Source organism: Canis lupus, chromosome 6 (assembly GCF_003254725.2).
Source record: "Canis lupus dingo isolate Sandy chromosome 6, ASM325472v2, whole genome shotgun sequence".
In the NCBI taxonomy this organism is placed as follows: domain Eukaryota; kingdom Metazoa; phylum Chordata; class Mammalia; order Carnivora; family Canidae; genus Canis; species Canis lupus.
The window spans coordinates 76,200,410-76,228,072 of NC_064248.1; positions in this window are offsets into that span (position 1 = coordinate 76,200,410).

Below are 27,663 nucleotides of genomic sequence, written 5' to 3' on the forward strand. Positions count from 1 at the left end.
ATAGATTTTAAATAAGTAGCTCAAGCTGGTACCTGATAGTTGGTAGAGGTAATATCCACGCCCTAGAGACTATCTCTTAAGTGTACCCTACTGTCCCTAAAGACTGCGCTTCCCAAAATGGCACCCTTCTTCTTACAAATTGATTGACACCAACAATATTATCATTGTTAAACTCATCATCCTAAGTTCAATCCTAGGTTTTCATACTTTAAATGAATTCTTCAAAAAGTTATGATTAATGAAGATTGTCTATTTACAAATGCCTTAACAATCTACCCTTTGTAGCTTTTTTTTTTTTTTTTTTTTTTTTGCTATTGATTGAACGGTCTACAAGGGAAATGAGATATAAGATGCAGATACACATTTTGCTTACCGTGACGAAAATCCTTCTGCTAAATATTGAGGAATCCTAAGTTTAAACCGGTCTGTGCATTTCCCCAGGGTCTGTAGAACACTTACTGTGACTGTGTGGTTTCATTTCTGCTGAAAGAAAATTTAGTCTCAATTCAGTGATTATAATGCTATGTTGTATTAATAAGCCTCCTATTATGCTAAACCAGCTGGACACACTTGACTAACTCTGGAAGGCAGTGGATGAATATGTTAGCTGTCTGGCCCAAGTTCTAGCTTTCCATCTGTGAGTTGGCCCCATTTGCTGATACTGCTACTTGGGAGGTTATTAATAAAGAAAGTTACACAAGTGTTTATAAGAGCAGTAGGAAGGTGGGCATAGAAGGGGAAGATAGAGAAAGCATTTGGAAATACAACTGTCACTATTCATTAGGCTTTTCAAACTTAGACCTCTTAGATCTGAGAAAAAGCTGGGGCTCCGGATAAAAGAGTAATAGGAAGATTTTCACTCACTTCAGTTTAATTTAACAAATACTGATTCACTACCTCCACTAGGAACTAATCCAAATGAGATCTTTTTCTTCAGTAACACTGTATTGTTGGGTAAAACCACAGACTAAGTAACCCTGGATGTGACCTCTCAAATAAATCTCTAGGACCAAATGAAGCAAGTTCAGGACTTTAATTTTCTTTTCTTTTTTTTTCTCTTTTCTTTTCTTTTCTTTTCTTTTCTTTTCTTTTCTTTTCTTTTCTTTTCTTTTCAGATTCCCATTCATTTTCTCCCTCTCTCTCTATTTATCTCTCTCTCATACTTTTTTACTTATTTAGCTATCAATCTTATTTATAAAGAATAATTAAACAAAGATAGGGTAAATACTCAAGTGGTTTGATGTCTTTTTTCAAAAACAAAGATGTCTCTTGAGAAGAATTATATCATTAAACAAGAGAGAAAATAACAACTTTAATCGTATACTAAAATACTTCATGTACTTTACAAATAATATTAGTTCTTACTAATGGTCATATTGACAATGTCCTGTCATATATTATAGAAATATATGGATTCATTAGATTGTGGAGAATATTATGTGAACATCTGCTACAGTCAAAAAGAGAATAAAGATGTTCTGATTTTTCAGGGACTTGCAATGCGAGCAAAAGCTTTACTCACAAGGCCCTTCCTTATAATGAGATTTCACAAAATTTTCATTAAACACCTATGAGGATCCACTATATATATGTCAAGCAGAACTCTGAATATTTAGCAAGAAAAAAATGCAAAAGCATATGTTCACAAGATTATGTGGTCAGTGTGATAATAGAGGTAAAATCAAGGGAATATGTTACCATGGATTCTAACAGATAATGTGTAAGAAAAGTTGCGAGATAAGACTTCAAAGAAGAGCAGAGTTAATCTAGTCCTTTAAGATAAAGAAGTTTACTGGCAGGAGAAAAAAAAAAAAAGAAAAATATCTGGGGCCCAGCAAAGCCGAGAGATATGATAAATAACATTCATAGAGCAACTGCCCGACATTATACTGAAATCCTAAGAATGAGCTAGCTCATTAAATCCCAACTTATTACCTAGTGATAATCAGACTTAAACTATAAAAAACAAAGATGTTAAATCTCAAATAGGTTAAGCAATTTACCAAAGATGTGAGAACTAACAAATTGTAGTGCCGTTATTGATACCAAGAGAGTAGGACACCATAACCTATGCTTTTGTTTGTTTCAAGTTTTTCTTTAAATTCTAGTTAGCTAACATATAGTGTAATACTGATTTCAGGAGTGGAATTTAGTGATTCATCACTTACACACGACACCCAGTGCTGATGACCAAGTGTCCTCCTCCTTTGTGCCCATCACCCATTTAGCCCATCTCCCAACTGCCACTTTTAAATAATACATTATGCTGCTTCCCAAAGGTCCTGAGATGTAAAAGAGCATGATGTTTCCAGGGGAGCATTAAGAAAGTCAGTGAGGTACTTGCTCAAAATAAAAACAAAAACAAAAACAAAAAAACTCAACCTAACAAACAAAAAACCATCTATCTATCTAAAATATGTTAACTGTATCTCTGATATTGTTTAGTCTCGGTTTCTGAGAAAGTAAGTACTCGAGACACATTATGATTACATTTCTATTGTTTTGTACCCAGCATGAGACTCTAAATTCCTTGAAACATAAAGACTCAATTTTTTTTATCTCTACTTCTTATGGGTACTGAACAAAGTATAAAATTCCTTTTTTTCCCTTTTTCACCTATCCAGGACCTATTTATCCTCTTTCCAATAAGCTCCTAAATTTTGTTAAGAAATCACTACTCTCATCTTAATCCATGAGTTTGGTGAAGCTGACCTCACTCCAGGGGGGACATAGGAATCAACCAGGAAAATAAGATTATCACGTACCTCTAAACACAAAGATTGGTTTCACAGATGACATATGACCCAATCACAGCCAATGAGAAATGCTCTCAGAGGTTGTGCAGGTGTATTGAGAGGAAAGAATTACTCTTTCTGCTCCAGTTTATGACCAAATAATATGCAAGGGATGAGTTACTGTTAATTATCTTGCCACACATTTTGGCAATGATTCTTATTCTGCCTAAGTATAAAAGTAGTAATGAAGAAAGATATAGGACATATTTGAGTCCCAATGGGGGATAGTAATTGAAACTAACTCAACTTGGGAGTTTCAGTTATGAAATTAATACAAATGATCCTTGTTTAGGTGAGTTTAAGTATGACTTTATGTAGCTTAAAACAAAAGAAATACATTATTTCATGGTCTGGAGGCCCAAAGTCCAGAATCAGTATCACTGGACCAAAATCAAAGGGTCAGCAGCTCTATGCTTCCTCTGGGGGCTCTAGCATTCCTTGCTTCTTCAGCTTCTTGCTGATTGTTGACATTCCTTGACTTGTGGCCACATCACTACAATCTTCAAGGCCAACATCTTCAAGTCTCCTTCTGTCCTATCTTCATATCTCCTTTTCCCATCTATGTGTAAAATCTCTCTGTGGCTCCTTTTCATAAGGATATATGTATTGTTTTTAGAAGTAATAATAATAATGATAGTAATAATCTCTCCCTATCAAAATCCTTAACTTAATCATAACCACAAAGGCTCTTATTTTGCCATTTAAGGTAACATTTACAGATTCCAGGGATTGGGGCATGGATATCATTCAGGGAGGCATTTTTCGGCCTATTATAACTCCCAATGGCCCCTATTTCTCATAGTCACACACTTGTATAATATTCTCCTTGAGTGGTGGTTGGACCAAGCAATTGGCTTCTAATAAACAGATTACTACGGGAAAAGTCACATACTGGTATCTGTGATCAGAGAATAAAACACCTTGATTTCCACCTTCCAATCTTATCTCTGTGATCAGGGTATAAAATACCTTGATTTCCACCTTCTGATCTTCTCTCTTCCCATTGCTTTCTTGGTTTACATATCTCGATGAAGCAAACTCCTTGCTAGATAGGCTCATGTGGTAAGGAACTCAGGGAGGCCTCCAACCTATAGTCCCTGAGAATGTGAGGCTCTCAGTCCAACAGCACATGCGGAACTGAATCCTTCCAGCAGCTCTGTGAATAACCTTGGAAGCAGAATCCTTCCCTAGCTGAATCTTTTGATGAAAATCCTTTAGCCAAAATATCGATGGTAGCCTATGAGAGATCCTAAAGCAGAGGAGTCTGTTAAGCCATTCCCAGATTCTTGACCCAAAGAAATCGTTAGATGGCAAATGTTGTTTTAAGTCACTAAATCTTCAAATAATTTGGTAGGCAGTAACAAATAACCAACAAGGTGCTCAGTGAATAGTCATTGAATAAAGTGGTAAAGGAGCAAGACTTCTCGGTGTGAACAGTTGGCCTATGTGTGATAGAACATGGGTAAGAACGGGAGAAAGGTATGATCTTGTAAAAAATTCTGGTGCAGTAATCAATCAGTGACAATGTGTTATGGCCACAGAGACGGTCTACTGTTCTATGTTACCGAATGAACAGAGCTTGTCTGAGCATAAAAGTAAGCTATCTACTATAGAGTCTATCTGCACGAAAGCTTTGGTCAACGTAGAAAAAGCCTGAAGAAACTGATTCTGTGTGTTTTGATAAGGATGCAAATGTGTTCTTTCTTTATTTTCTGAAAACCTGTATATCTGTCTGCTATTGTTATGTAACAAACACAAAAATTTCCATGACGAATAACAATAACCATTTTTTCTTACTAATATATCTATTGTTTGAATGGGTGGGTAGAAGATTAGTTGATCTAGATGAGTTTCATCTGAGCAGCTCTAATCTGTAGGTTAACTCTCAGTCTCAGACCTACAAACACCTCATCTCCTGGAACTAGTTGGCTCCAAGGACATATTCTTCTCGAGACACTGGCAAGAGGACAAGGAAAAATAGTCACCAGCTCTTAAGTAGAGCTGCCAGATAAAACATAGGAGGTCCAGTTAAATTTGAAATTCAGATAAACAACAAATAGTTTTTAGTGTGAGAAATTACATGGAACGTACTTACATAAACCATCTGGGACATTCTTATACTAAGATATGGTTTATCTGAATTTCAAATTTAACCGAATATCCTGTAGTTTTATTTGCTAAATCGGGTAATCCTAGCCTTAAACCATCGGTGTAGAACTGGTGTACCATTGCTTCTATCCAAATTTTATTGGCCAAAGAAAGCCAAATGGCAGAGCCCAAGATAAAAGGTCAGTACACATATGCCGTGGAGAGGAGGAAGTGAATATTTTGCGTGACAATCTCCTCCTCTACCATGATTTGTCAAGCCTTGCAAAAGATCAATAAAGTGTAAGCTAGATATTTTAGACTTTTTTTTTAGTTTTGAAAAACTTGTGCATAATATGTTAGCATTATAAAATAACATTGTAGGTTCCATAGGCTATAAAGTAAAACTAGTCTATCTTGGATCTTATGTTTTATAGAAAAGGTAATATGCAAATATTTTGTCTACTGACAAATATTTCAGTAGAACATCAATACCAATTTCCTAAAATAATAGCATTTTTCAATTTCAATTCCTCCATGCATAATTTTATGCCTCTTTGTATTAAAATAGTTCTGCGTTTACCTGAATACTTCTTTATCATACCTGGCTACAGTGCAAATTTCTGTTTTATGTCTTGGTTAGAGAACCTATTCCAAGAACAGCTTCAAACATCTTAACATGTCGGAAGTTTTCTTTTAATGAAAAAAATAAGAATTTTTTCAAAGCAGTTTTAGGTTTGCGGCAATATTGGGAGAGTAGAGAGATGTCTTATATAACTCCCGCCCCCATAACACACATAGCTTCCCCCAATTATCAACATCTCTGTTGGTGGTGGTACATTTGTCACAACTGATGAACCTTTATAGACATTATAATCCCAAAGTCTGTGATTTATCTTTCAGTTTTCTCCTGTTGTGATATACTCTATGGTTCGGACAATTGTATAATGACGTGTATTTCACTATTACGGTATCATTCAGTGTAATTTCACTGCCCTAAACAGTCTCCTGTGATCTACCCATTAATCCCCCCTCAACCACTGGCAACCATTGATCTTCTTACTATCTCCATAATTTCATCTTTTCCAGAATGTCATATAGTTGGAATCATAGTGTGTAGCCTTCTCGGATTGGCTTCTGTCACTTAGTAATATGCATTTATGTTTCCTCCATGTATTTTCATGACTTGATAGCTGAATAGTATTCCATCACCTGAATGTAGCATAGATTATTTGTCTACTCGCTGATGGAAGGACATCTCGGTTGCCTCAAGTTCTGGCAATTATAAACTAAGCTGTCACGAACATCCCCGTGTAGGTTTCTGTGTGGAGATAAGTTTTCAACTCCTTTGGGTGAAGTAAATGCCACAGAGTGTCATCGCTGCATTCTATGGTAAGAGTATGTTTAGTTTTGTAAGCAGCTGCCAAACCGTCTTCCAAAGCGTCTGTGCCACCTTGTATGCCCAAAAGCATCAGTGAGAGCTCCTGTTGCCCCACATCCTCATCAGCATTTGGTGTCTGTGTTCCAGATTTCGTCCATTTCAATAGGTTCTGTAGTGGTATCTCCTTGTTTTAATTTGCATTTCCCTGGTGACATATGAGGTGGAGCATCTTTTCATATGCTGATCTGGTTTGTGTATATCTTCTTTGGTGAGGAACTGCTTAAGATCTTTGGCCCGTTTTTAAAATAGGGTTGCCTGTTTTCTTATTGTTGAATTTTAAGAGTTCTTTGTATATATATTTTTAAAGATTTTATTTATTCATGAGAGACACAGAGAGAGGGGTAGAGACACAGGCAGAGGGAGAAGCAGACTCCCTGCGGGACGCCCGATGCAAGACTCGACCCTGGGACCCCAGGATCACAACCTAAGCTGAAGGTAGACGCTCCACCACTGAGCCACCCACGTGCCCTAAGAGGTCTTTGAATATTTTGGATAACAGTCCTATATTGGATACGTCTTATGCAAATATTTTCTCCCAGTCTGTGGCTTGTCTTCTCATTCCCTTGACAGTGTCTTTCACAGCACAGAAGTTTTAAAGCACGGTTTATCAATTATTTCTTTCATGCATCAGGCCTTTGGTGTTGCATCTAAAAAGGTCATTTAGGTTTTCCTCTGTGTTATCTTCTAGGTATTTTATCGTTCAGCAGTTTATATTTAGGTCTGTGATCCATTTTGAGTTCGTTTTTTTAAAGGTATAAGGTCTGTGTCTAGGTTCATATTTTTGCATGCAAAGTCCAGTCGTTCCAGCACCATTTGTTGAAAAGGCTATTTTTGTTCCATTCTGTTGCTTTTGCTCCTTTGTCAAAAGATCAGTTGACTATATTTAAGTAGGTCTATTTCTAGACTCTCTATTCTGTTCCATTGATCTATTTGTCTATTCTTTTCCACCAATACCACACTGACTTGATTACTGCAGCTTTATAAGACGTCTTAGAGTCAAGTAGTGTCAACTCTAACTTTGTTCTTCTGCTTCACTACTGACATGACTATTCTGGATTTATCTCTTCATATAAATTTTGGAATCAATTTGTTGATGTCCACAAAACACTTGCTAAGATTTTGAGATTACATTTAATCTATAGTTCAAGTTGGGAAGAACTAAGAAAAAAATTAAAGTATGTTTTCGTATGGTTTATTTTATAAAATCAGATCCTGTGTTTGAAAAGTTATTATTTTAATTCCATTTGGTTAACATTCAGTGTTATATTAGTTTCAGCTGTACAATATAGTAATTCAATTTCCATACGTCAACCTGTGATCATCACAACAAGTGTCCTCCTTAATCCTCGTGACCTATTTCACCCATCCTCCCACACCCACCTCCCCTCTGGTAACAGATAAGGATCTGTTCCTTGGTTGGCTTCTCTCTCTCTCTCTCTCTCTCTCTCTTTTTTTTTTTTCCATTATGGTCATTTGTTTTGTTTCTTAAATTCCACATATGAGTGAAATCACATGGCATTTATCTTCCTCTGACTGATTTATTTCACTTAGGATAATACTCTCTAGGTCCATCCATGTCATTGTAATGGTAAAATTTCATTCTTTTGTATGGATGAGTAATATTCCAGTGTGTGTGCACATGCACGTGTGTGTGTGTGTGTGTGTGTGTGTGTAAAATCTTTATCCATTCATGAGTTGATGAACACTTGAGCTGTTTTCATAGTTTGGCTATTGTAGATAATGCTGCTATAAACACAGGGGTGCATGTATCCCTAAGAATTTGTATTTTTGTATGTACATACATATCTTGTATATAAATACCTCATTGTGCAATTGCTGGATTATAGGGTAGTTCTATTTTCAACTTTTTGAGGAATCTCCGTACTCTTTACCAGAATGGCTACATCAGTTTGCTTTCCCACCAACAGTGCAATAGGGTTAATTTTAGCCATTCTGACAAGTGTGAGGTGATATCTCATTGTACGTTTTGATCTGTATTTCCCTAATGATCAGTGATGTGGAACATTTTTTCATGTGTCTGTTGGCCATCAGTAAGCTTGCTTTGAAAAAGAGTCCATTCATTTCTATTTATGTGGATTATTCCTTTTTGGGGTGTTGAGTTTTTTGTAAGTTTTTTTTTAATATTTTGGATTCCAACCCCTAATCAGATATGTCATTGGCAAATACCTTCTCCCATTCTGTAGGCTGCCTTTTAGTTTTATTGATTGCTTCCTTCACTGTGTAGAAGCTTTTTATTTTGATGCAGTCCCAATAGTTTAAATTTGATTTTGTTTCCCTTGCCTCAGGAGACATATCTAGAAGGAAGTCGCTATGGTAGATGTCAAAGAAATTATTGCCTGTGTTCTCTTCTAGGATTTTTATGGTTTCAGGTCTCACATTTAGGTCTTTCTCCATTTTGAATTTATTTAGTGTATGGTGTAAGAAAGTGGTGCAGTTTCATTCTTCTGCATATGGCTGTCCAGTTTTCCCAGCACCGTTTGTTGAAGAGACTGTCTTTTTCCCATTGGATATTCTTTCCTGCTTTGTTGAAGATTAATTGACCATTCTGTGTTTTCTGTTTTGTTCCATAGATCTATGTGTTTATTTTTGTGCCAGTAACATACTCTTTGATCACCAGAGTTTTGTAATATCTGAATATTTGAAGTCTGGAATTATGATGCCTCTAACTTTGCTTTTCTTTTTTAAAGTTGCTTTGGCTAGTTTAGGTTTTTTGCGGCTCCATATAAATTTCAGGATTGCTTGTTCTAGCTAAAATCAGAGCCCATTTAAACATCTCTTGATAATTTTGTTATAGTAATAGAATGGTTTTACTCTAGATTAATGAGTCATTCTCTCTTGTCCTAGTTTGGATGTGATGTGTACTTACTCAGCTCTTACTATATCCTTTGCTGTGTCATATTAAAAAAAAAAAAAAAAAACAAGGTGAAGCAATATTTAAATGATCTCACAGCAGGGATCATTCAGAAGCAAACAGAGAAGCAAGAACTTTGATGATGTAGGAGCATATCTTGACTACATGAATGAGAACTATTGTGAGAGGTACACAGCCTTAGAAAAGAATGAAGGCACCAATCATCTAAAATAATATAACAAACACCTTTTCCCTTCAGTGTAAAACAACATACCACATCCTTTACATACATTGTTGCATGTAATCATCACTTTAAGCCAGGTAAGTTGAGAGTTTTATTATCATTATACTAGTTTAGAAACAGGGCCATGAGACTGGACTTGTCAGAGGTTACCAAGTTAATGATTCATACAACCAGAATCTAAATGAAAATCTTTTTTCTTCCCCTTCCAGAAACTATGCTCTTTACCCTAATTTCACTGTCTGATAAGGAAAACTCCTATTAATGTAGAAGGCAGCATTGTTCAGGGTTTGAGAATTTGTGCTTTGGGATCAGATAAACTCAGGTCCAATTTTTGAAAACCCAGGGCTGTATAATCCTGCAGAAGTTACTTAAAGCTTCAATGTTCAGTGTTCAATGTTTGCAAGGGAGAAAAATGGACAAAACAGCATCATCAGAGGCTTCTTAACCAGCATCGTGCCTGGAACATAATGTGTATAGGCAAGAAGGCACTCAGTAAACCCTTGTGGGTTAAATATAATAAGTGTATTAAGTATGTTGCATACTCTACCCAGCATATCATCAGTATTTAATAAATGTCAAATTCTCCAAACTCCCCTGACTAGTGGACTCTGATTTCTAAAAAGCTCTTGACTTTTTCAAATGCATTTTTTTTTCACATATCTCTCCCAATTTGTTATAATGGTCAGTTTCAGTCCAGTAGTAGTCAAGACTTTTACAGTAACTTATCTAAATAAAAAAATAATAATAATTAGTGAACCTCTGCTTTACTGAAACATGTGCTTCATTGTGTTATATACGAAAAATTATCACTGATTTTGTCATATCAATTTAATCCACACAGGAATTCCAGGAGGAAAGTGGATTTAATAATATTAATAAGAAACAAATATTAAGTTGGCTTTATCCTTCTGACTCCATGCCATGATAATCAAATTATAAAACATGTGAATCTAGTTGTCTATACACAAGGCAGATCAAGATACAGGAGAACAATTGGTGTGAATCAATTTTTCATTCCTGTATAATCATTCTGACTCACCACAGTTGTTACGTAGGGGTCTGTACTAATTTTAAGTACATTCCAAGTCTGAGAGAGTGATCAGTTTTAGCTTAATTTTGCATGATAATCTGCATCACATAACCCCTGATTTATTCCCCCAAGCAATGAAACTACATTTTTAAGGAAACTCTTCAAACACAGACTTTTCAAACTGGTTGGTATGGTTTTCCACTATTGGGTTGAAGGAAAGCAGATAAAAATTCTGACAGATTTCTTTGATGGAAAGGATGTTGTGCTATTCGCCAACATTAAGGATATAGGAGGGTCAACTATTTTTTTTTTAAAGGTAGGATATTAAACTTAGCATTATTTGGTCTAGGAACTCAGTCTTAACTCTGATTAGTTCTAGGATGTAATATATGGTTGGAGGCAGTATAAAATAGCTTTAGACTCAAATAATTGGGTTTGAATTTCATGTCCTTCCTCTACTAGCTGTGTGACCTTGGGAATGTACTTGCAACCTTTTTTTTTTTCTCTCTCTCTCTCTCTTTTCTAAATAAAGATGACAATATTTCCTTTACAAGACTATTCTAAGGATGAGATAAAGAATAGAAAGTGCTTAGTACAGAGCCCAGCATAGTATAAGACACCCAGAAAGATGTCTATTAGGCAATGCATGCATGGTGATGGAGCTCAGGAGCAAAGTTAGAGCTATGGAGATAGAGATGTAAGAGGACTAAATAGATAGTAACATGTAAAAATGTCTCAAATTTGAAAAAGAAGTAGTTCATTTTGAACTACAGGGATGTTCAGTTCACCTGAAGATACCATTCTGGTGAAAGCTTTATCACTGGTTGTTATCCTAACATAGTTATAGTCCCACACTCTGTAAGCAGAAAGAAAGCTAGGGATTTAGAAACCAGAATGACAAGCCAGTGTTTCTGCCTGTCTGTTCAGTGGTGTGTCCATGCTGGTTTCAAACCAAATAATCATCACTCGATTGGTGAGTCCGATGATGCTTTTATCACAGCAGGATATATTCTCCTTGTCAAAATTGGAACCAATTATGCAAATGAAACTTGAAGAGTTCATTAGCTAAATGATAATTGGAGCAACGTGCACTAAAGAAATGATATACAAAACTTTTATCAAGAAAAATTATTTCATTTTTATAATAACCTTTAAAAGGCTTCTCAGTAAATATGTGAATAAAGACTTTAGAATTATTTTATAGCTATTTAATGGATTCACAGTTGACATTCTGTTCACAATGCATTTGAATATTTGTTCCTTTGTTGACATTTTCGTGATCAAAATATATTGCTTATAGTACTAATAGGAAAGATATTAGGCATTATTCATAGGTACATCATTGTGTTGACAAGTAAAACAAATGTAAATTCAACAAGCTTTTACTAAAAGAAAATTTATGCTTTCCCAATCATCTGAGATATATTTGATAATCCTCCTATATATATAGCAATGATAACATCTATCATTGGCACTGGCCTTATGTATTTAATGAGTTTGAACATATTTCCTCTTTTGTAAAATTCCCAGAAAAGTTTGTATTGAATTGATATTATTTTTTCCTTAAATATTTGTTAATATTTACCAGTGAAATCATCTGGCCTGGAGCTTTATTTGTGGTACATTTTAATTTTAAGTGATTTTCTAATAGCATTTAGTTGAGTCTGGCTTTTTCTTTCTTTCTTTTTTTTAAACCCAATATGATGATCTCTATCTTCAAACTGGAGTATTGAGATCATTAGTATGCAGTGTGATTATTGATATGGTTAAGTTTATCATCTTGCTATTTGTTTTCTATTCTTAGTTCTCCTTGTTCCTTTTTTCCTCGTTTTTCTTATTTTCTGAAGTCACTAAAAGCTTTTTTTTATTATCCTCTTCTATTTCTCTTATTATCCTATTATCTATAACTTTTTAAAAATTTTAGTGGTTGCACTGAAGTTTATAGGTATATCTCTAACTTATTACAGTGTACCTCCAAGTGATATGGTAACAACTTTCCGCATACTATAAAAATATAAGAATAATATGATATTGTTTCTGTGTTTCTGACCTTAAGGCTATCACTGCCATACATTTTACTTACAGATATGTAATATAACCCACAATGCATTGCTATTATTTTTGTTTCAATGGTTAATATCTTTTAAAAGACTAATAAGAAAACAGTTATATATTTACCCAATGGTTATCATTCTCAACACTCTTCATTAGTTTGTGAAGATCTAGATTTCTATCTTGTATCATTTTCATTCTACCCAAAGAATTCATTTTAATATTTTTTGTAGTGTGAATCACTTGATAATGGATTCTTTCAGCTTTTGTTGTCTAATCACTTATTAAATGTATTTTTGCTAGCTATAGAATTCTAGATTGACCAGTTTTTTCCTTCTATACTTCGAAAGTGTGGCTATATTTCTTTCCTGGTTGCATTGTTTTTTTTTTTTTTAATTTTTATTTATTTATGATAGTCACAGAGAGAGAGAGAGAGGGAGGCAGAGACATTGGCAGAGGGAGAAGCAGGCTCCATGCACTGGGAGCCTGACGTGGGATTTGATCCCGGATCTCCAGGATCACGCCCTAGGCCAAAGGCAGGCGCCAAACCGCTGCGCCACCCAGGGATCCCATGGTCGCATTGTTTTCAAGGAGACTTCTGTTGTCATCTTTAAATTTGTTTCTGTCTATAACATGTATATCTTTTTTCCCTATGGCTTATTTTATAATTTTCTCTTTATTGCAAGTTTTGAGGAATTTGATCATGATGTACTATAGTTAATTTTCCATGTGGTTGTTGTTTTGGGAATTCATTGAGCTTGGATCTGTAGGCTCACTTCCCTACTCCTCACTTTAGGAACTCTGATTTTACATACTGGGCTTCCTGACATTGTCTTAGCCACTCACTAATGCTCTTTTCATTTATAGCGTGCTTTTTTGGCTTTGGTCTTTTTTATATCTTCCATGTTTCTACTTAATTTTTTGAACATATGGATTGTAATTATAATAATTGTTTCAATGTCATTGTCTACTAATTTTAACATCTGTGTCTACTCTGGTTCCATTTCAATTTTCTCACAGTAGGACATATTTCCCTGCTTTTTTGCATACCTGATAGTATTTAATTGGGTGCCGTACATTGCGAATTTTATCTTTTTAGATACAGGATATATTTGTACTCCTATAAATATCCTTGAGCTTTATGGTGAGGTATAATTTCTTTTTGGTCTTGCTTTTATATTCTGTAGGAAAGTCCTGAGCAGTGCTCAAACTAGGGCTAATTATTCCCCACAACTGAAGAAAGATCTTTATGATTACTTTATGCAGTGCTCTATAAAAGAATTTTCCATTTAGGCTGGGGGGAGAAAGCAGTATTCCCAGCCCTGTATGAGTACAGAGGCAGTGCTCCTTATTTGCTCCAGCCTCAAGTTGCTTATTCACGGGCATGCACTGATCACTTCACAGCTGAGTATTTGTCAAGAGTTTTCTGTAAATCTCAAGACTTTTTTTTTTCTCTCTGGTACTCTGTCAAGCCATAATAGTTGCTTTTATTTTTTAACTCATTACTAATTTTCTCAACTCAGAGAGTCGGCTGGTTTTTACCCGAATTGTTCCCCCAAAACTGTAGCCTGGAATCTCTCTCATGGCACTAAATTCAGGAAACTTCAGGGCTTATCATATTTGTTTCTTGTTTTTCATAGGTCATCTTTTGTAACCTAATTCTAGTGCCTCAGAAACAATTTTCCATATGTTTATCTTTCTTCTTTTCTAACTCTATCTGGACTGTTTCAGAGTTGAATGTAAATAAGATCCTATTACTCCATCATGTTAGATTTTAATCTAGATATGAATATAATAACTGAATTCCTATTTTTTCCTCTAAAAAAATCTATGCTCTTTACTATTATGCTATAGTATATTATTATAGATACTATTGTGATATATTTTTTTTACTATTGTATTACTTTTAAAGAAAAAGAAAGACATCACTTTTTCTCTAACTGGAAATTATAAAGACATACAAGAGGTACTAAGAAGGTAGTTGGAGAGCTCAAATCTCATTAAAGAGATAGAGAAGGTTTTCAGCTGTAAAGAGAGGTAGAAAAAAAAAAAAAAAAAAAGCAATGGAAGCCTAAAGCCTGAGTCTGCCATTGAAGCCAGAAATCCAATGAGGGATGAACAAGAAGGTTGCCAAACAAATATCCACATCCAAGTTATGGTTGGACAGCACAAACTTCTAGTAAGCCAAGCTTGATGGTTCCAGCAAACAGTGTAGCCCAGAAGCAGGAGCAGAGGACAGAAAGTTAAATATGAGGATAATGTAGGGCTTGATACTGGAATGCCAGGAGAAAGGTGAGCCAGAACAAGGGAGGATGTCAGCAATTGAAGTAACAGAATTTGGGTACCTGAGTTGGCAAAAAAAAAGAGGAAGAAAGGAAAGGAAAAAAAAAAAGCATCAATTAGCCATAGGGGACTATTTAATATTTTAAGAGAATAATCTTGTAAAATATCAGTATTAATATCTTGTGCATGAGAGATGAAAGGCAAGTAATGATGAGGATATTTTTATTTTGAACAGTACTAAGTGAACTCAGAGATAATACTTTATTCTGTTATTTGTGGCACATGATTGATTAGAAGTGGCAATGAAAGTTAACAGAGGCAGAGGGTAATTGACCATGAGACCAAGCATCTAAAAGATAATAAGCGCATTGAAAGGAATAATATTTTGAGCCAGATGCTGTAGAATCCCAGGCAGAGAGAGCCACTGACAGAAGGAGCTAATGTAGATGCACAACACAATCCCCCAGCTGAGGAGCTGAGGGAAGATGGTGAGTCACTGAGGAGTCTGGCTCCAGGCCAAAATCCTACCTGTGATCTTTCTGGCCAAGCCATAGGCAATAACAAAGCTTTGTCTCTCAAGTCTCATTGAGGAAATCTGCCCTCCTCACATCAGAAGTTGTGGCCAGCCGGTGCATCACAGTTTTCTGGAAGAAATTGCAGCCAAGGACTCAATCCCCTATCCTTGGGACAGCCAGACATAATCATATTCATATTTGCATTCCTAACTTAGACATCTTCACGCAAAATCCTCCTTACTGAGGGCTTTGGCCTTTGGCTAAGGTGCTTACCTTTACTTTTGCTCAGTACATTTCTACTACTATTTCTCACAGACACAGGTACACACACATGTGCACACATATGGGCCTATAAAAAGTCAGGAATCCTTCATTCAGGGTTTCTTGAAAATAAAATGATTTCTTTTGTCTGTCCTAATCCAACTGACTCTTGGTTGGTGCTGATTCATGGAAAGAAATAAAATACCAAAGAGCCATTGCTACTTTTTGCCTCTTGCTTGTTCTGTCCCAGTAAGTGAATAAAGTCTTGAATATTACTTTTAATTTTGCCCCTTGTCTTAATTAGTTACCTTGATATCTGCTTTTTCAATAATCAGAGACTAAAAATGAACCATTTTCAAACTAAAATGAAATTATGTAAAGCTCCATATATAACTAAAATTATGAAGCCCTTGCTAGTGTCAGTGAAAGAATGTTATATTGTCCCAATACAAACTTTTACATATGGGGGCACCTGGGTGGCTCGGTCAGTTAAATGACTGGCTCTTAATTTCAGCTCAGGTAGTGATCTTGGGGTCCTTAATGAGCCCTGAGTAAGTCTCCATGCTCAGCATGGAGCCTGCCCAAGCATTCTCTCTCCCTGTCCCTCTGCCCTTCCCCTCTCAAAATAGACAAATCTTCAGAAAAACAACAGCAAAGTTTACCTATGAATTTTTTTTTTCCTCTAGGAGTTTCTGCAAACTGGACAAAAGGTTAGAAAACCAGTAGAGAGGTTAATCACAACATTCTTTCTAATTGATACATAATGTCATAATAATATCAATTAAGCAAAATTGATGTTGATTACTTAAAAACATCATGATAGAATATGTGGCTGATATTAAAAATGTTCTTTAAAGATCAGAAAGCTTCTAATTTTACCTAATTTATAGTGTTAGATTCTGTGCGTAAATCATGGCAGGCACACAGTAAATATTTCTGATTTTTTTTACATTTATGATTTTCAACTAAATTACTTAGACTGTTGTTTTGTTTAGAATTTGATCTTTGTTGTTCATACATCATTCAGTCATTTATGCATTTTTCACAAAATGCTTTATTATGTGTCTGCTACCTTACTAAGTCCTAAATAAATAGATGAAAAATACATGGTTCCTGACCTCCATGAAATATCAGTATTTATGCAAGACAAACTCTCTCATGAAGACTGTCATGTGGAGTTTATAAAGCAGTTTAATGAAATTGTACAAAAATCTTAAGAGGAAAATAAGCAACTTCTACACATCAAATGCAATGAATATGGAAGATGGTGAATGATGTACAATAAGAAAAAAAATAGGGTCATTCCTTAAAGGTTTTTAGAGCACAGAAAAAAAATAAATATTCTGCTTAGATTTATGTGTTTGGTAAGTTTTCCCCACTCTGATTATTTTTCTCCCAGCATTATAGCCTTGTATCTAAGACATTTCCTGGTTTTTGCTGTAAAAACCTATTTCATCCTCTCTTCCTCTCTCCGTCCTTCTTTTTCTCTCATAATCACATTCAGTTTAAGAACCACCTACCTGAGGAGAGAGGGCAAATGCTAAGTTTTTTTTCTCAGTAGAAACTGTAGCAAGAAATTTGGTAGGGCAATTTTTGACCTGGAAATACCTTTTTGTGTGTCATACAGTGGCTTAAAATTGGGAAAAGTGATATAAAAATATAAGCTATTTAAATTCACATAGGATTTCCTCTTAGAGATGCTTAATGATTTGCTTGATTCCAATTGCAGTACAAAAGTAAGATGAGTGCCCAAATCTCAAATCAAAAGGCAAAATCATCTAGATTTTTTTTTTTGAAATGCATTAGTTTTTTCTTTTTTTTTCTTTTGGCATTTTGGAGCTAGAAAACAAAAATAATCCCATAGGCAAGAGAAAAACTGATTAAAACATTTTGTGATTGCCATTTATATATGTTTAGCAGATCACAAACATAACACTTACTTAAGAAAAACAATTATTTTTAAAATGAAAGGAAAGCCTGTAGTCAGGAAATGGATTCTAATGAAGGAACATCTTCTATCTTTTAACCAACAGCCATCATGATTATGTTGCCACCTCAGAAAGTAACATATCCTTCTAAGTATTCTTGGGCTAAAATCTAGGTTTAAATGACAGCTCTATACCCAGGGAGGATAAAAACAAAATCATCTACTCCAAAGTTTAAAGAAAATTCACTCTTCCTCCTTCCCGTCCTTCCTCCCTCTCTTCTCAATCTTTCTCATCTATTTTTCCTTCTTTTCCACACTTTAATTCCTCCCCAGAATGTGAGTGCTTATTGTGTAGCAGACACTGAGTAGGCACTGAGGTGACAGAAATAAAGACAATAGATTTCTTCTCTCAAGGAAATCAGTTGCAAAAGGCAAGCCAAAACATGAACTTGGTACAACAGAGGTTTAACCAAAGCATAATGAGAACCCAAGTTCTAGGGATCTATTAATCTGCCTAGGAGGATAGAAACAGCTGCAGTTTGCCTTTGAGTTGGGTCATGAAATTTGAATGAGATATTTCCCAATTATACCTACCCCCAAGTTTCATCTGTATGCTACCAGGGTCCAGGGCAAGGGAGAAGTGTTCTCCATGTGTCTCTGAGATTTTGACTCTTTTTCTCAAACTGTAGCTTCCCTTATTTCATGGCAATGGAACAGATGATGTTGACAAGGCCAAACCCAAGGCAGTAAATCCAGGAGAGGGTCCTTAAGAGGTAGCCCCAGCAACGAGAAGAACAGGACAGGGCTCTCTGCCAAATACCAATGTCTTGGTGGCAGCTTGTCAAGCTTCTGCATCCATCAGGAGATGTGAAGCATAGAGGTAGAAGAATAAATACAAGAATTATGGGCTAAGGAGCAGAAGGAAAGAACAGTGATCAATATCACAAAAGGAAGGCTGGTAATATGTAATAATGCCTTGTCTTTCCATAGCAGGTCATTCATTCTCTTCATGATAAAAAAAAAAAAAAAAAGCCATTGTTCTCTTACATTATATAGGGCAGAAAAACAATCAGTAAGTATTTATGGAGGCCTGATTTGTTGAGTGCTTGATTTTTTTTTTTTTTTGCCAGTTGCTGGTTCAGAAGCATATTCATAACACGAAATAATATATACCTGTATATATATAACTTGTATCATCCAAAGTTACTTTTCTACCCTCTGAAAGTACTCAAGGTGACTTAGTGATTCTTAACCAGAAAAAAAAAAAAAGAGCCAAACCCAGTTTTAAGATGCACAACCCTAATGTAGTGTATCACAGAACAAGACCATGGGAATGTTCAGCTATCACAATTGATAACAACAACAAAAAGAAATGCATCAGAGTCAAAGTCAAGTTCTCAATTTTTTTCTCCTAATTTTTTCTTTTCATATAAACCTTAAAATAATGCAGGCTTCCAGAATCGTGACAATCTTTGTCCCTCAGTAGTGTAAAACAGCTGGTTTTACAGGTACTGAACATACCTCTAAAACATAGAGGTATAATGAAAGGAATATTCAGGAAGTCTGTCCCATGAAAAATAAGCCAAATGGTTACCTTCCAGGACAAAGAATACAAATGTCTAGTACTTGCCAACTTTAACCAGTTGTGTAATAATCCACAAGTTTTATCAAGTTGGTAGTATTGCCGGCATTGTTAATGTGCCTTCAACTTAGAGTTCTTGATTTTTAGCTTATATCAATTTATCTTAAAGAAAAATAGATCTCTTACTCTAGTTAGAAAGTCCAAAATAAAAGTGGCAAAAATAAAAATCATATTAAATTGTAGTGATATTGTTGTCTGCCTCAAGTTCTAGACTGAGGATGCTTCCATGCATTAAAAAAATACACACACATATGCATATGTACTATATATAAAAGCTTATACATATATAAAAGTATCTAAATATATAGAAAGAGATTTGTCAGTACCATAGGGGAAGTGGCATAGAGGAGAATCACACTGAAACATTCTCTTTGATGATAACCAGAAAACAAGAGAGAAAAAGGAAAAGAGCTTGCCCATTCATTGTATGATTGAGTGTCACTTTATACCATTTCAACAAACTCCCTAAAACCATCTCTACCTTGCAGCTAATGCATGGGGATACCCTAACTTTGTAATTTTCTTCCTTCATATGTACAGTATATAGGAAATGCTCACTACATATTAAATGTATGTAAAATCAAATATAGATTGATGATGTCTTTGTCCAGATTACCTCTGTGATTCTAATTGATGGCATCAAATTTTCAATGCAAATAGGCCAATTACAAACACAAAGTAAATACATGGTAATGATTAATAGAATCAATAGAACAAAAAGGTATGTATTCTCACCATTAAATTGAATAATAGGGATGGAGATTCCTTTATACTCTGTGCTGTGCAGAGTCAAATGAGATGTATTCTATTTCTATTGTCCCATTAGTGTGTCAGGATATTGAACCACAAAGATTCCCATAGAACTCGAAGCAAATATATCTTACTATGTTGGCCATAGTATCAATACTATGGAAAAAGCTAGTGCTTCTTTATTAACTCATTTGCTTAGGAAATCTCACCTTTACCTAGCTGGAATTTTTAATTTAGACTTATCCCTAAAATGACAATAGCACATGTACAATGTCAAACCCTCAGCCATTATTCTTGTTGATGTTTTTCATATATTCTGTCCTAATTGCCTCCAGGAAACATAAGGTGGTTCTATATATTTTTAAATAAACAGGGTTTCTGTACAGCAATAAAAAGAACATGTTTTACATGTTAATACTGGATTTCACAAAACACAGGGGAAACATATCTTTTGAGAACGATAAACATCATTCTAATTCAGAAGCATTATAGTAGCATTGAAAACTTAATAAAGAAAAAAAAACGTGATTTGTAAATATCTCCTCCCATTCAGTAGGTTGCCTTTTTGTTTTGTTGATGGCTTCCTTCACTGTGCAAAAGCTTTTCTATTTTTGTGTAGTTTTAATGATTTAATTTTGCTTTTGTTTCACTTTACTGAGGAGATAGATGTATCTAGAAAGAAGATCCTATGGTTGATGTCCAACAAATTATTATCTGTCTTTTCTTCTAGGAATTTTATAGTTTCAGGTCTGACATTTAGGTCTTTGATCCATTCTGAGTTGACTTTTGTCTGTGGTGTAAGAAAATAGTCCAGTTTCATTCTCTTACTTGTATCTGTCCAGTCTTCCCAGAACCACCAGTTCAAGAGACTGTCTTTTCCCCATTGTGTATTCTTGTCTCCTCTGTCATAGGTTAATTGACCATATAAGCATGAGTTTACTTTGGGGCTCTCTCTTCTGTTCTAGTGATCCATGTGTCTATTTTTGTGCCAATACCATACTGTTTTGATGACTACAGCTGGTTCTATACAAATTTTAGGATTATCTGTTTCAGTTCTGTGAAGAAAATGTTGGTATTTTGATAGGGATTGCATTAAGTCCATGGATTGCTTTGGGTGGCATAGACATTTAAACAATATCTGTTCTTCCAATCCATGAACATGGGATGTCTTTCCATTTGTTCCTGTCATCTTCAATTTCTTCCAACAATATTTTATAACTTTCAAAGTACAGGTCTTTTACATCTTTGGTTAAGTTTACTCCTAGGTACTCTATTATTTTTGGTACAATTGTAAATGAGAGTGTTTTCCCAAGTGTTTTCTTTCTGTTACTTCATTATTAGTGTGTATAAATGCAATAGATTTCTATAAATTAATTTTGTATCCTGAGAGTTTACTGAATTCATTTATTAGATCTAGTAGTCTTTTAGAGGATTCTTTAAGGTTTTCTATATATAGTATCATGTCAAAATAGGAAAAGATATTTGCAAATGATCTATTTGATAAGGTGTTAATATGCAAAATATATAAAGAACTTATACAACCCAACACCAAAAAACAAATAATCTGATTAAAAATTAGCAGAGGACCTGAATAGACATTTATCCAAAGAAGACATACAAAGGGCCAATGGACACATGAAAAGATGTTCAATATCACTAATTATCAGAAAAATGCAAATCAAAACTACAGTGAGATATTACCTAATATCTGCCAGAATGACTAAAATAAAAAAAACACAGGAAATAACAAGTATTGGCAAGGATGTGGAGAAAAAGAAATCTTGGAGTACTATTGAGAGGGACACAAATTGGTGCCACTACTGTGAAAAAAAAATGCGAAAAATTAAAAATATTAAAAAATAAACATCAAATAAAAAAATAAAATAAATAAACATAGAATTATCATATGACAATTTGCGAAGGCTATCTACTGAATGACTTCAACGATGTGACATTCTGGAAAAGGCAAAGCTATGGAGACAATAAAAAGATCAGTGGTTGCCAGGGGTGAAGAGTAGGGGAAAGATGAATAATCTCTAAATTTTATTGTAAACCTAAAATTAATAATAGTTAGAAAAAAAATAAAAATAGTTAGGAAACCAATCATGTTCAAGTTAAGATACTGGCTAAGTGGTAGGTCTGTGCAAATGTCTAATCAGATTTGCAGGTTATATTTGACAAAATGGGCTCAAACACATTTACACGTACTGTTTTCTCAGAAAAGGGTGATAAACTAATTTTATGAAGCTATAACTACAGGGGAATCTTAAGCATTTGTGTTTTAGTTTAAAAAAAAAAAAAGAATCAAAGAACTATCCACGAGAAATCTTAGGGTCATAGGATTGGACAAAATCAATTTCAGAGGACATTTTAAAGAACTTCTCATTCAGTATTTCGTCGTCGTTTATAATTCTCAGCAAAGTGTTTCCATCTAACCCAAACTATTCTTGTCACGGTCCGGTCTATTAAAGTTATTCCTTGTTTCTTTATTCTGAATTTTGCTTTTGAAGCCATATAGGTTAAGTTCAGAAGACATCCTCCAAGATTAAAGAAAATCTTCGTAATTTACCAAAATAGGGCACAAAACAAAGTATTTCCCTCTCTGTGTTCCAAAGTGTTTGACATATGCTCATTTTTAGTGCTACATTTAGTTCTTTGAACACTAATCATGAATATATGATTAACTGATTACATGTGGAATTTCCAAGGTCCAATTTGTACATCTTCTCCTTGGAATAGTCGCTACAGGTTATTGTGTATCTCAAAAGCTTCAGGATTACAAGTACCTCTCCCCAGACCTCCTGACGAGGTCCAGGCATAAATTTCCTTCCGACTGCTGGTCATCTTAAATTAAATATCCTTCAAGCATGTCAAGGTAAAATTTCTAAATTTCACTGTCTTCTCAACAGATTCACACATTTTTATCCTGGTGAATGAAGCCACCATCCACCCATTGTTCTCGAGCAGACTCCTTGATGTTTCATATTTCTAATTAATTCCTCCACCTCATTATCTCTCATATACGCTCTTTCTTTTGACCATGACACTGAATTAGTTTAGACATCTATTATCTCTCACTGGAAAACCTCCAAATTGGTTTCTGACTCCTGTTTTCCACTCTCCAAGCACATGCCATGCTGCTCTAAGAATATGCAAATTAATTATGTCATTCCCCTGCTTACATTTCTGAAAATATTATATCATCTTGCATAGGATATATATTCATGTAACAGATTTTCCCCATCTTTCCTTCTACATTTTGCACAAATTCTACCCCTTTGTTGCTCTATGCTAATTAAGAGTTCCATTTACCAAGTCTTAGTGAAACCTATCTTTTTGTGTTAAATTCTGAGCTTTACCTCATTCCTTACCCATTCTTGGTTGGCATTGGTACAGAAATTTCTGAGAGTGTTGGTGCTAGTTTCAGTTTCCTAGCCAGATGCTAATATTCTGAATGACTGGGTAATTGCACATGTTTATGTTTTCTTTTTAGTTCCCTCCAGTGTCTTCCACCTGCACTAATGACGTCACATGCACTCAGGAATTGAGTATATCGATGTAAAGAGTCAGCTGATATATACCAAGACAATATGTAACCTCAAATATTTATTACTGTTTCTAAAGCTCTAAGACACATTAGAGTCATTATTTGCATTCGAGACTATTGCCAGGGGCTAAATAGGGTTTGAAAAACAGGAAATGGGTAAAAATAATTAACTATTTAAGACATTAAGTTAGAATAGGCAAATGGACACTTGGTTTTGCTCTTCATTTTGTCACTTTTAGTGCCATTCTGAATATTTTACTATGAAAACACCTATCCACAAAGGCAGAGGGAATTCTATCATATGAATTCTTGTCTATACTGACAATAGCAATCTGTTTGTGATCTATGTTTAGTCTTTTAACCTTTGCACTACCTTTTCACCTGTGCTCTCAAGACAGAATTCCAGTAACCTCTCCTCAGGGCTCTTAGAAATAATTTAAAAATTAAAGCTTTCTGCTGGAGACGCTAAATACAATTTAGATTTAAATACAAATACAATTTAGATTTAATGGGAGAATTGGGGCATGTAAATACAGCAATCAGAGCAAGAGCACAGGGTGTTGACTGTGTTTTATTGATGAGAACAGGGAACTGGGAATCAAGGTTGCAGAGTTATATTCTCAAATCTGTTATTTTCATTGTTATGAAAAAAAAAATTAACCTCTCTCAATTTACCCATCTAGAAAGAAAAACTGCTTTTCTTTTCTGATGTGAGCCTTAACAAGATTATTAAAGCTGTCTGAACTTACTTATTTTATATTAAAAAAAAAGATGTACCATTAAGAAATAAATATTACATCATTCATAAGGGCATTTTGTATTAGCATGCTCGGCTTCCAAGGCTGAAATAAATGATGCAAAGCCACCTGTATGGGTTGGTGGACAGAGCATCATGTGCTAATGGCTCAAGAATTTAGCAGTAAAAGTGTTTACAGTCCATGGGTCAAAGATAAGAAACAGAGGTCATTTCAGGAACCAGATGATACACGACTATGGAAAGTCCCCTCCTCCCCACCAACTCGTACACAAAGCAATGAGCCCCACCACCTCAGGGAAAGCAAGTGCACAGAAAACCCAGATGCTGGAAAACCTTTAGTAAGCTGAATGAACAGCCAAGTGTAGCTATGGGCCAACTGGATAGAGAGAGAGGAACACAGTAACAATCCTCCCCGCCCACTGGGCTGTGTCAGTGGTCACTTCACCATTTTCCATCCCAGAACTCTTCCAGTCCTATTTACTCAAAACAAAGATACAGAAGAGATTTCTGGATGTCTCACAATTGTCAGTAATCTTTCCTCTTTCCTGGGAAGACTGGGTTCCCCTGATTGGCTCTTTGGCACAGAGAATTATGCCCCCCCACAACCAGCCCTATCCTTGTGGTGCCCGTTAGCGGGTTGCTGCTATCAGACTTGGACAGGGAGACACAACCAAATAGGAAAGAGCTCTAAGAGGCCTCTATGGGGCCAATACTCTGCTCTCACTCAGTTTCCGCCCACAGCAATCTCCTCTTTCCCCAGGAAAGACCTCAGGTCAGGTCAGCACATTTCTGCCCATGAATTAGGATAGAGATAGTCCTCCATAAACTGCCTCACGAGACCCCGCTCTTGCCTAACCTGAGACTCTCCCCCGCCTTTCCTCTGCTTTTCTCTCAGATTTCATCAACTGCTTTGCTTTCAAGCCCAGACCTCCTCCCTTTCCTTTAGCAGAGACACATTGTTGTTTGCTTGGTTTGGAGTTCCACAAAAGGACCAGAAAAGGATTTTAGAGATTATCTGGCTCCTATCTTCCATCTGGTATTTCATCACCCCAAGGTACCTGCCAGTCTCTGCTTCCAAACCTTCATTCACATGAGATTCATCCCTTCCTGGGTAGCTTTTTTTTCCATTTATAGGCAATTAGAATGTCCTTGCTGTCAATTATACCTCAATCAAGCAGAAAAAAAAAGTCTCTGCATAAGGAGCTAACAAAAGGAGACTCTGATCTTAGACAAAGAAATACCAAAAAATATCCGGGTTAAAATAAACAGAAAGGCATCTGATTTCCTAATTTAATCTGGTAAGATAATTCTTTATAATTATTTTCTGGACTTAAAAATTAATCAACTTTGTTGCACTTTAGTTTCTAATATATAAAATGGGACCAGTACTACTTTACACTGACTACCTCATAAGTTGCTATGGAGACCTAATGAAGCAATGCATAAGGGGCTCCCATTTGAGCCTAAATTGAGCCCAGGGCTGGGGGAAATCTGAGCATACCTGTGAGTGAAAGGAAGGCCTGCTCAAAGAAGGGAGGAAAATGTAGAATAAAATAGGTTAATACAAAACAGTTTCCACTTCTGTGGAGATCACAGCTTTCCTCCTCCAGCACCACAAGTGTCAGCAATGATACCAGCGTTTTCATGGTAAACAGAGGCACCAGCAGGCATTTTAAAAGTAATTTGGAGAACAGAGAATATCGACAAAATAATCCAGTACAGGTAAGAAAGAAAATAATGGACATCTAGCAAAAACCAACACAATATTGTAAGACGAGGTCAAACATCTCCTTGGGACTCCCAAGAACACCGAGGTGGCAGGGGCTGTCAGTTTTTGTACAAATAGGGGCAAGAGGCCATCACAACGGGTTTTTAACATTAATATCACCTATGTGTATACAAAGAAGAAAAACTGGATTATTTAAAGTTCTTGGCAAGTTACAAAATTCTATGCAAAGGTAACGTAGTACTACGCTTTCAGGATGTATTTTCTATTACAGATGCCCAATTCTAAAAGAAAAAAATACATAAAAATTGAACCAGTATTAAAATACAGAGAAAACAGTTGCTGTCCTTTTCTCCTGACCAGGCTTCGGCCTATTTTTAGTCATGTACAGGAGTGCTGCTCTTGAATAGCTAATTAAACAGCTACGGGAGAAAGTCAATGTGGGAGACATTTTTGATTAACTTCTACACCACATTTATTTCCTCTGCATCATCCATAAAGTACCCACTTAGCCGATGTTCCTTATCAAGCATTATTTCTGGGAAAGAAAAGAGGGGTGAGTGCAAGAAACACTAAAAGAATCCTTCCTCCCTCTTGAGCAAATCCCTTTGGTCACCTGTGCTCAGTTGTATAATCTTGCAAACCTCCTGTCTGCAAGACGGAATCCCTCAAACCCCAGCGTGCTGCACTTCGCTCCACGTGACAGCAAGCACGTTTAATGCAAGGTCTTGGGGTCTAGACGAACCCGGGCAGCAGAACAACACCGACGGTGCATTTCTCACTTCTGCAGACTGACCATGGTCAGCTCTGGCCGCCCGACAGTATCGCAGGTCTGCTCTTAACCTCAGTGTGGAGCGGAAGGGCCGCCCCCATGCACAAGCGTCTACCTCCAGGATGCATGTGGCCCTGGGCCTTGCTCTCTATCAATGTCAGTCATTCTGTCCACACTTCGGACGACAAGTAACCAAACTGTTCAAGAAAGCTCAATATAGGGGAGGCACTGAAACAAACACTGGCCACTAGTTAGTTGACGTAGTCAACGCTGAGTGACCGCTCATTGCCAACCCTGGGCTGAGGGGTGGGAGTCAAGTAGTGAAGAAGACCAAGTCCTCCCCCTCCTGGAAACCACGTGCATACTAAATGCATAAGTAAATCAAGATTGCATTTTCAGTGTTAGATTCTATTAAAAAGTAATGTGGATGAAATAAGGTGGTCAGGGAGTACGAGAAGGTACGAATCAGGTAAAAATCTCCAAGTGGCCCAAGCAAAGAGAACAGCAAAGGTAAAGATCTCGAAGGAGAAATGAGCGTGGGAGATGGAGTAACAGAAACACAGGGAGAGACAGCCAGGGGGAGCATGAGAGAGTGAATCCTGGAGGGGCAGCTCTGTGAGGCTCTGTAGGCCCAGATTAAAGGCCCAGGTGACCCTGTTATCAGAATGAGAATAGGAGCCATTAGAAAGAAGGATTTTAGCAGGAAAATGACACACACTGGTTTGTGCCTGAAGATGGCTCTGACTATAAGGTGGAACGGACGGGACGGACAGGAGCTGAAGCTCCTCAGTGGGTCTCAGGGTTGCCGAATGGACCCACACAAGGGAAGTCCGTGTAAGCCGCCATGAGAGTTTTTGTTGTACCTTTTTTTTTTCTGATTTTTAGTATAATTGTAAAAAATACGGTCCTAGCAACTTTTTTGAGATTCTTTTTTTAAGAAGTCTGTTGCTAGGGAGGTTGCTAA